The sequence below is a fragment of the Rhagoletis zephyria genome, unplaced genomic scaffold (assembly GCF_001687245.7).
Source record: "Rhagoletis zephyria isolate East Lansing unplaced genomic scaffold, Rhagoletis_zephyria_1.1 Rzeph_scaffold_00384, whole genome shotgun sequence".
NCBI lineage: Eukaryota > Metazoa > Arthropoda > Insecta > Diptera > Tephritidae > Rhagoletis > Rhagoletis zephyria.
In genome coordinates, this window is record NW_016157468.1 from 201,918 (window position 1) to 212,015 (window position 10,098).

The following is a 10,098-nucleotide window of genomic DNA, read 5'->3' on the forward strand; positions in this document are numbered from 1 at the left end:
AACAACTGTGCCAAGTTTGGAAGAAATTGGTGCAGCGGTTACCAAGATATGCACATGTAACCATAAGTGGGCGTGGCCACGCCCATTTTCCAAAAATTTATAATATTCTTATTTTCCGTCTGAAAATTATTGTAAATATTAATCTTCAATAGTTACTAAAATATCGTATTTCTGAAAAGTACCGTTATATGGGCGGTAGGCGTAGCTATTGTCCGATTTTGCCCATTTTCAATACTAACCCTACNTATTTCTGAAAAGTACCGTTATATGGGAGGTAGGCGTAGCTATTGTCCGATTTTGCCCATTTTCAATACTAACCCTACACCCGAAAGAAGTGCACGCACAAAGTTTCGCTAAGATATCTCAATTTTTACTCGAGTTATCGTGTGCACAGACGGACGGACGGACGGACGGACGGACNGATATCTCAATTTTTACTCGAGTTATCGTGTGCACAGACGGACGGACAGACAGTCACCGCTTAATCGATTTCTCTTTTCATTCTGATCATTTATGTTTGCATTTGTCTATATCGACTCGTTTTGCCTGTTACAAACAACCGTTATGTGAACTAAGTTATAATACCCTTGTGCACAAGTACGCTCGGGTATAAAAAGCACAACATGAAATTAAGGGTTGTTTATATTTAAGGACCACCATTTTTTGCATTATACTTGCTTCTCTTCGATTACCCTGTATTATTATCCTTCAAAATGCACTCTCGAATGGTGCTCTGCGATTTTTCCTTCAAGAGTTCAAGAGAATCTAGGATCGCCAATCCAAGCATATGCTCTTTAACTCATTACATAATCTTCCTATGGCCATAGTTTCTGAAAGAAAAATCGTAAAGCACCACTCGAAGGCGCATTTTTAAGGCTAAGAATAGTACTAAATGGCATAGAGCAAACAAAATTGGCCATTCAAGTCGTTTTTCGTGTACTTAACCTCAATATCTTGGCGCAGTTCTAAGATCGATCTCGAGTTCTACTCAGAAAATTACTTCTGAAACGACCTACAGCTGCATAGCGACAGAAACTTTAAAATCTGTATTCATAATTATCATGTTCTTTATTTCTTTGGATTATATGTCCAATCGCAAACCTACTGAATTCATGCTACTTATTGCATAAAACAGACTACAAGTCCATGTAATAGACTTGAATTGATATGAAAAGTAATATATGTATGTATATACATATGTATGTATGTGGTTATATGAATAACGATCGCTTAAAATTTATCTCAAATTTTGTACAACGCTCTTATCAACTTGCAATGTTGTGTGTCCAGACAGCTATAAAAGCTTTGCTTTGCAAAGTTCCTATTAAGTCTAGATATCAACCTCGTTGGTTCGAGAGGTAGATGTCGCTCTATGCACTACGTACGCTACAGCGGAAAGGGACGACACCCCATTTCTTTAAATAAAATTAATTGGTGCTCGTATGTATGTACATACTAGGGATTTTGCGAATGTGGAATTTTAGAAATCCGCGGATGCGAATGCGGATGTTTAAACGCTAACATCCGCGGATGCGGATGCGAATGCGGATGTCAAGTATTTTTAAGAAATGTTTTAGGTGATTAAATTAGATGATTAAGGTAAATAAAAAATGGAAAGGTTAGTAATTTATAATAATTTTTTTAGTACTTGAATTAAAAAATTGGAACATCGTATTTAATAAAAACCTTTTAAAGGGTCGAGACAACAAACTTGAAAAATTCATTCCAATGAAGCTGCATCGGGGCTGGAACTGTCGAATGTATTGTAACGAAGCGTTTTTGTTGTACAATGCTGGGGTATACTCGCCGTGTCCAGGGTTCGTTACAATAAATTTTTAGTTTCGGGCTCTGATGAATCCTACTTTATTAGATTATTCTCTTACTTACTATCAAACATATAACAAAATAACAATTGGAAATATTCGGTAGCGTCACTTGCAGTGGCTGGGTAACGGCTTCTTGTTGTGTCATGAGCCCGTTAGGCTGTAGTGGCATGGCTTTAGTACTGGTGGCCAGCGCCCTGCTGACGCCGCTGAGTGGCGCGCTGCTAACGTCTATAAGTGGTGCTCTGGCCGCGTCGGTATGTAGCGCTCTTGCAATGTGAGTTGCGCTCTGGTCGTGTCGGCGAGTGGCGCTCTAACAACGTCGGTGTGTAGCGCTCTGGTGACGCCGGTATGTGGCGCTCTTGCAATGTCGGAGAGTAGCGCTCTAGTCGCGCCGATGAGTGGCGCTCTGGTGACGCCGGGGACTAGCTGTTGACGGCGGATGGGGAGCGCTCCTTGTTGGCGCAGTTGATGTCGCTCTGCTGACGGCGGGTGTCGCCCGTACGCGGCTTCACGGTATACTGTGGTTGGCGGTGATCAAAGCCGACGCACCAGAAATCCCTCCCCTCAGTCGTAACCCTCATTCCGGTCTATGGCTCTCTACCTCTGACTGGTGATGACTTGTGGTGTCATTTGCCGACGCACCAGCNTTTTAGGTGATTAAATTAGATGATTAAGGTAAATAAAAAATGGAAAGGTTAGTAATTTATAATAATTTTTTTAGTACTTGAATTAAAAAATTGGAACATCGTATTTAATAAAAACCTTTTAAAGGGTCGAGACAACAAACTTGAAAAATTCATTCCAATGAAGCTGCATCGGGGCTGGAACTGTCGAATGTATTGTAACGAAGCGTTTTTGTTGTACAATGCTGGGGTATACTCGCCGTGTCCAGGGTTCGTTACAATAAATTTTTAGTTTCGGGCTCTGATGAATCCTACTTTATAAGATTATTCTCTTACTTACTATCAAACATATAACAAAATAACAATTGGAAATATTCGGTAGCGTCACTTGCAGTGGCTGGGTAACGGCTTCTTGTTGTGTCATGAGCCCGTTAGGCTGTAGTGGCATGGCTTTAGTACTGGTGGCCAGCGCCCTGCTGACGCCGCTGAGTGGCGCGCTGCTAACGTCTATAAGTGGTGCTCTGGCCGCGTCGGTATGTAGCGCTCTTGCAATGTGAGTTGCGCTCTGGTCGTGTCGGCGAGTGGCGCTCTAACAACGTCGGTGTGTAGCGCTCTGGTGACGCCGGTATGTGGCGCTCTTGCAATGTCGGAGAGTAGCGCTCTAGTCGCGCCGATGAGTGGCGCTCTGGTGACGCCGGGGACTAGCTGTTGACGGCGGATGGGGAGCGCTCCTTGTTGGCGCAGTTGATGTCGCTCTGCTGACGGCGGGTGTCGCCCGTACGCGGCTTCACGGTATACTGTGGTTGGCGGTGATCAAAGCCGACGCACCAGAAATCCCTCCCCTCAGTCGTAACCCTCATTCCGGTCTATGGCTCTCTACCTCTGACTGGTGATGACTTGTGGTGTCATTTGCCGACGCACCAGCAATCGCTCCCTTCAGCTGTATTTGTTCGGCCGCTCCCACAGCTCCGTGCTGACTGACTGTTGAGCGGCTCACAGTGGTTCGGATCGCAAATCTAGCTGGACGAAACTATTTAAACAAATACTCGTTGATGGATCTTTACACCACTTCTGACCTAGGGGATTTTTGGGTCGCTGATTACGAATCCAAAGTCATTTACCAAAAATTCAAAATGGCGGATCCAATATGGCGGACGAAAATTTAAAAAAATCGGTAGATTTCTATGAGACTGGGTATCCGGGGGTTTTCTGGGTCGTTGATTACATATCTAAAGTCATTTACCAAAAATTCAAAATGGCGGATCCAATATGGCGGACGAAAATTTAAAAAAATCGGTAGATTTCTATGAGACTGGGTATCCGGGGGTTTTCTGGGTCGTTGATTACATATCTAAAGTCATTTACCAAAAATTCAAAATGGCGGATCCAATATGGCGGACGAAAATTTAAAAAAATCGGTAGATTTCTATGAGACTGGGTATCCGGGGGTTTTCTGGGTCGTTGATTACATATCTAAAGTCATTTACCAAAAATTCAAAATGGCGGATCCAATATGGCGGACGAAAATTTAAAAAAATCGGTAGATTTCTATGAAACTGGGTATCCGGGGGTTTTCTGGGTCGCTGATTACATATCTAAAGTCATTTACCAAAAATTCAAAATGGCGGATCCAATATGGCGGACGAAAATTAAAAAAAATCGGTAGATTTCTATGAAACTGGGTATCTGGGGGGTTTTTGGGTTGCTGATTACGAATCTAAAGTCATTTACCAAAAATTCAAAACGCCAACATGGCAAGCGAAATATTTAAAAAATCTTAACATATGAAAATTTTTTGTTTGTACTTAAAACGATTACAAATTTGTTAAAACAATTCGCTTTGTATTTTTATTTTTATTTTCAGTTCCCAATAACAAATACATTTTAAAATAATTTTATAGAACAGCTAATTCTTTAATAAAAACAGTCCGTATCATAACTATGCGACACCCACATATCGACAAGTTTTGACTATTTATTTTACTATTGTTTAATCTTAATTACTTTTTTCATAAAAATGTCGTTTGTTCTTTGTCAAAAATGTGCAATATTTGAAAAAAAACTCAATAAACTTTCGAAAAAATGTCGATGCCTTTTTTTGTTGAAGGTGTTGCTCATATTCTCCATATAAAAAAATCATCGACCATACTTCGTATGGCAGAAAATAACTGACATCGTAACCCAAAAAATTGCCAAAAATCAACCAAAAGCCCTAGGTACTTCAAACTTGCACTTTATTTTACTAAAATTTAATGGGCTACAAAACTCCGAAAGTTTGTTGGTTTTTTTTCAAATATTGCACAAAGTTTGAAACTTGGGTTGATATGTGTTTTGTTAAAGAGCATAGTACATTTTTATGAAAAAATAATTAAGATTAAATAGTAATAAAATAAGTTGTCAAAACTTGTCATTATGTGGGTGTCGTATAGTTATGATAAGCACTAGAATATGTATCATTCTAGACTTTCGGCTTCAACGTCAATGTTTGTTAATTGTGCTTCATTATTTTCGTCAAACTCCGCTAATAAACTCATTACATCAGAAGGTATGCCACCGTTCTTTTTCTGACGTGTCACTCTTATAATTGGGTCCGAAGATATCAGCAGCATGTGAATTAAGTCTGTCATCGTTTCAGTTCTTGAAAATTTGCGAGTATTATATTCTCTTAATCTTTTGTAATCTTTATTCCGATGTTCCTGTGCTTCCTCAGACATCATACCAACTGGAAGTACGGAATCTTTTATAATTTGTGTACCATGCATTAGTATTTTGTGGACAGTCTGAGGCATATAATGCCATTTGTATTTTTTCACGTACAATTCAGCAGTTTCAGAACAATACTCATCAAATTTATCTACATTGATGTTATAACCACTAGCTAATGTCCTCAGAATGATACCGAAACGTCGAATCAGTTCCTCATCTACACCAGTAATTTCTGATGCCTTAGCCGGGTCTTCGAAAAACCTTCGTGCAATATTCCCATCATTACTTGTGCCACACCCTGGTTTAGGTACATCAACTAGAACTCCCATTTCTTTTCGAAGACTATCTTGTATTATTAGTTTTGTAGCATCAACCTTATCTTTATTTTCCTTCCGTATTCTCCACAATTTGATCTCCAGTCTGTAGTAAATATGCAATATGCACTCAAATAATTTTATCCAAGCATGGAGAATCGACAACCCCGATTGTAGTGAATTAACTTCGCTTTTTCGAATGAGATTCAAGTTATTCATTTGCGATGGAGTAGCTCCACATACATAACAATTTTGAGCTGCTTCTTCATTTAGAACACTACAAATTTTTCCATCAACCATGGTGAGAGCAAGATCTGATTTGACTGAAATTTCACGACCATCAATGGTCACTACAGTTGGCTGCAATGTATCTATTTGTGATAGTACGTTATTCGCTGTTTGTCTTGTCAGTTCTGAAGTTTCTTTCTTCAAAATTATTTTAATAGGGCGACAAAATTTAGTTGAGGATGGCAGAGGATTGTTCCACAAAATTAGTTTCTTTTTTAGATCTGTACTAACATCAGTAATATAACATGTAGTCATTTGCAACGGTACAAGAGATACGATGAATACATACGAATCATTCACATCGTCTTCCAGACTTATAAACTGTTGTTTGTATCGGCTTTGATTAGACGCGCCATCACAGCCCCATTTAAAGATAATATTTATTGTTGGAATAGTCTCTATTCCAATTCGCATTTGTTGTACAACTTTCTTTTGAACAAATACTAAGCGTTGAATTGTATGATTAGTGTATTATGTAGTGATTGTAATTCTATTTCTGCAGAGAATTCAGTAACGTTAATATTTTNATTAGTGATTGTAATTCTATTTCTGCAGAGAATTCAGTAACGTTAATATTTTCTGGGTAACACTCTTTCTTAGCTTCAAGAAGTACATGATAATTTGGATAAATATCTGCATTGTGATCTTTATTTATCTGACGCATAGATAAATACTGCTCTTTCGTAAGTTTTTTATCTACGTAAAAAGATAGCGCTTCGAGTTTCGTAAGTTTTATGGGGAGAGTACTACTTATACCAGTTTCATTTATTTTTTTATACTTTGTGGCTCTTTCTGGAGAATGAGTAATTTCCCTGATTAATTTGGCTGCATCGCGTTTACCTTCTGCTCTTAAACTTGTTTCAGCTGCCACAATAATTTCATTTGAGGTGTGGTTCTCTAAACCCGACTTTAATTTTCGTTTCTGAACTTTTCTACTACACTTATCAAATCGTTTTTGAGGTCTACCGCCTTTACATTTTTGCCGCAAGTTAACGTCTTTAATAAAAGTTAGTTCAGTTTTCAGCCAATCAAGATTGTTCTTCTGAAAATGTTCAAGTGAATAATGACACTCAGTCCACCGTTTTCGAATTTTTTTACAAAATTCCGCACATTTTTTTTCTACTTTGGAACGAGTATTTTCATTACATTTTTTTTCAATTTACTAATCACAAAATCACGGACACCTTGTTGTCTTTTAGAAGTTTCAGCAACACTTCTCCAAATGTCAAACAACTCACTTCTTAAGATTTTATTTACCATGACTAAAATTTAAGATCACAGCAAGAAACACAAATAAATTTCAGAAAAAATTTTATAACAGTGCTTAAAGATTTGCATGCCTGTTTTATAAGTTTTTAATTTCAGAAAGCAGAAAATTCGCGAGTTACTATTTTTTTTAACTCTTACATAACCAAAGTTTTTATAACTCCAAGTATTTTTCGGTTTTAACACACAACCCCTACTTTTTAATAATTACTTTTGAATTTTGAGATTTGACATACCGTCACTAAAATGTAAATATCTAAGCCAATTGGTTAGATTTGGTTATCGAACTTACCCTCCGCATTTGCGAAGGTGTTAAGAATAATATGCAAGTGGTTTTATAACGGCCTTCGGCGGCCTTTACTTTTCCTACTCTTTAATTTATTTTTTTAATTAATCAAAACGACGATTTTTCAGACTAAATTTGCTTATACCAATGTGGACATAAATTGCGTTATGACCTCTGAATCTATAGCGGAATAAGTGTAATTTTTTGTTTATAAAGTCAATTTGCAATTATGCAAATATTTGTGAGTGCAATTAGCAATCTTTTAAGTTAAATTTCAGCTTTAAAAATAGAGTTCTCAAATAGGCGGCGTTGACTTACCTTTTTTTTTGTTTCTATATGTTAATGCTTTAATAAATGCAATTTCTGTTTGAATGTATTGTCAGGAATGTATTCCGAGTACCATTAAGTATTTTAAAAACGAAAAAAAATTAGGCTTTCGTCCAGCTAGTTCTGCTATCCGAACCACTGTGCGGCTGTGTTCTATCTTTCATAGGCTGCGTGTTTGATGTTGCGTGGTCCGCAGATACATGTTGATGTGTGATGTTGCGCTGTCATGGCAACGAGGAGCTGTCGGGAGTTGACTTGTGTTGCTGTGACTTGTTGCGTAGATGGCTGCTTGGGATTGTGTTGCTGTGCTTTTTTTTGTTGTGTGGCTGGTTGTTTTGATGGCGGGTACTTGTGTGGGCCAAATTCCTCAGGGATATTTGGTCCTCACTCCCCCCCCCCCCCCCCNGGCCAAATTCCTCAAATTCCCCCCCTTCGGTGATCTTATTCCCCTCTGGTACTCGAGTAGATGTGTGCGACGGCTGTGCGTGCGGCGACTACCAGTGTTGTAGCCGTAGGTGCCGTCAGGGCGCGCGTAGTACTGACGATAGCGTGCGCAGCGGAAACTGGTGCGGTAGCCGTAGGCGCGTGAGATGGATTCCGTATGGGCTACGTATGTTGCCTTGCTTGCGCGTTAGTCCCGTGTACTGAGACGTGGTAGCGTGTGTCGCGTCGACTGCGGCGTATGCGTTGACCACACGTGTGGCTACAGCACGGCATGCGGCGGCAGTGTGCGTTGAATGCGCGCGTGGAGGCCGTACAAGCGGTGGATATGCGTCTGGCGGTTGCTTGTGCTTGATTTTCCTAAGACCTTTACTTTTCGCGCCGTTCGGTAAGTTATTGCTGGGTGTTACCAGCGGTCCGCTACCCTCTGTGATGCGCGTTACGGTATGCATCGCTGAGGCATGCTGTGTAGGTATTTTGGTTAGTACGATATGGTGGTGGTACTGCGTTGTGGTATGACTTTCCGATGCGAATTTCGGCTCTTACGGCTTCAGAGATCCTGCTGATGGTGCCATTGGCCATGAATACGTCGATGTCTACGGTTATCTTCTCCCCGTTCCCAGAGGTTATCATGCGTTCCGCTAAGTTGGCTGACAGGAAACTTTTCGAGGCGCCTGTGTCGATGACGGCCCCCGCGAACTCCCCGCCAAGCTATATTGGGGCGTAGATTCGGCCATGTTCTTGGCGCATGGTTGCTGGGTTCTCGGCGTTGGATTTTGCGAATTCACCGCGTTTTGTCCTTGGTTGAAGTGTCCTGTCGTATCCTTGGCGTTGGTGACAACACTCTACTGTCCGCACATCGGCTCGGCCGCACTCCCAGCAAAATAGCTTTCGCGCGTTACGGCATCTCCTAGCGTAATGTCCTTTTTGACCACACTTTCTGCATACGTTACTTGGGTTAGACTGGGTCGTGGGTAGTTGGGGGTGCTGTAGGTTCATCGCTGCCTTGTGCGGTGGAACTAGATACCGTTGGGCCGAACGCTCCGATGGATGTTGATGAGGTGATCTGTCCGACCGTGTAGGCGGCGCTTCAGGGTTATCTCGTACAACGTGACTCGCGACTTTACGTCGGGGCGCTTCCGACGTTCGCCGTTGGCTTTCGAGAATGCCCTCGTATTCTTCAGCGAGTATGAGGAGCGCCGCCAGTGTATTAAAGTCTCTTCGTCGAATGTATAATAAATAATCGGGGTGACTGTTCCGAAAGATCCTTTCCAATTGTTGTACCCTGCTGTATCTGGCGCGGCACATCAAGCTCTCTATCGTGAGCACGTAGTCCTTGTACTTTTGCCATGCGTGCTGTCTTTGTTTCCGTATGTCATCCTCTAGGCGCTCGAAGTACCGGGCCTGTAGGGAGAAGCTTAAAAAATCTTGCTTGAAAGGGTCCCAGCTCTTCCAGTGCTCGTTGTTGTTGCGGTACCATTGGAGGGCCTTGTCGCGTAGTAGCTCGGGCATGATTCTTGGGAGTAGGTCTAGATCAAACGTGTATACCTCGGCCAGTTCCTCTAAGCGTTCCACGAAGTCTATCGGGTCTCGTCCACCGTCGTAACTTACTGACCACTTCCGTACCTGGTCCATGATGAGCGCGATATACACCAGATGCTCTTTGCAGGCGTTATCCAGCCACAACGTGTTGGCCGATTCCGTCATATTACCCGCTGTTGTTTGGTGAAAAAATTCTTTTGGCGCGTGTACCATCTACCGAGGGGATAATTGTATCGAAGCTTTTTTGTTGCCCCGATGCTTCTTCTATAATGCTGGGGTATACTCGCCGTGCCCAGGGTTCGTTACAATAAATTTTTAGTTTCGGTGCTCTGGTGAATCGTATAACAATAAAATAACAATTGGAAATATTCGGTAGCGTCACTTGCAGTAGCTGGGCAACGGCTTCATGTTGCGTCATGAGCCCGTTAGGCTGTAGTGGCGTGGCTTTAGTACTGGTGGACAGCGCTCTGCTGACGCCG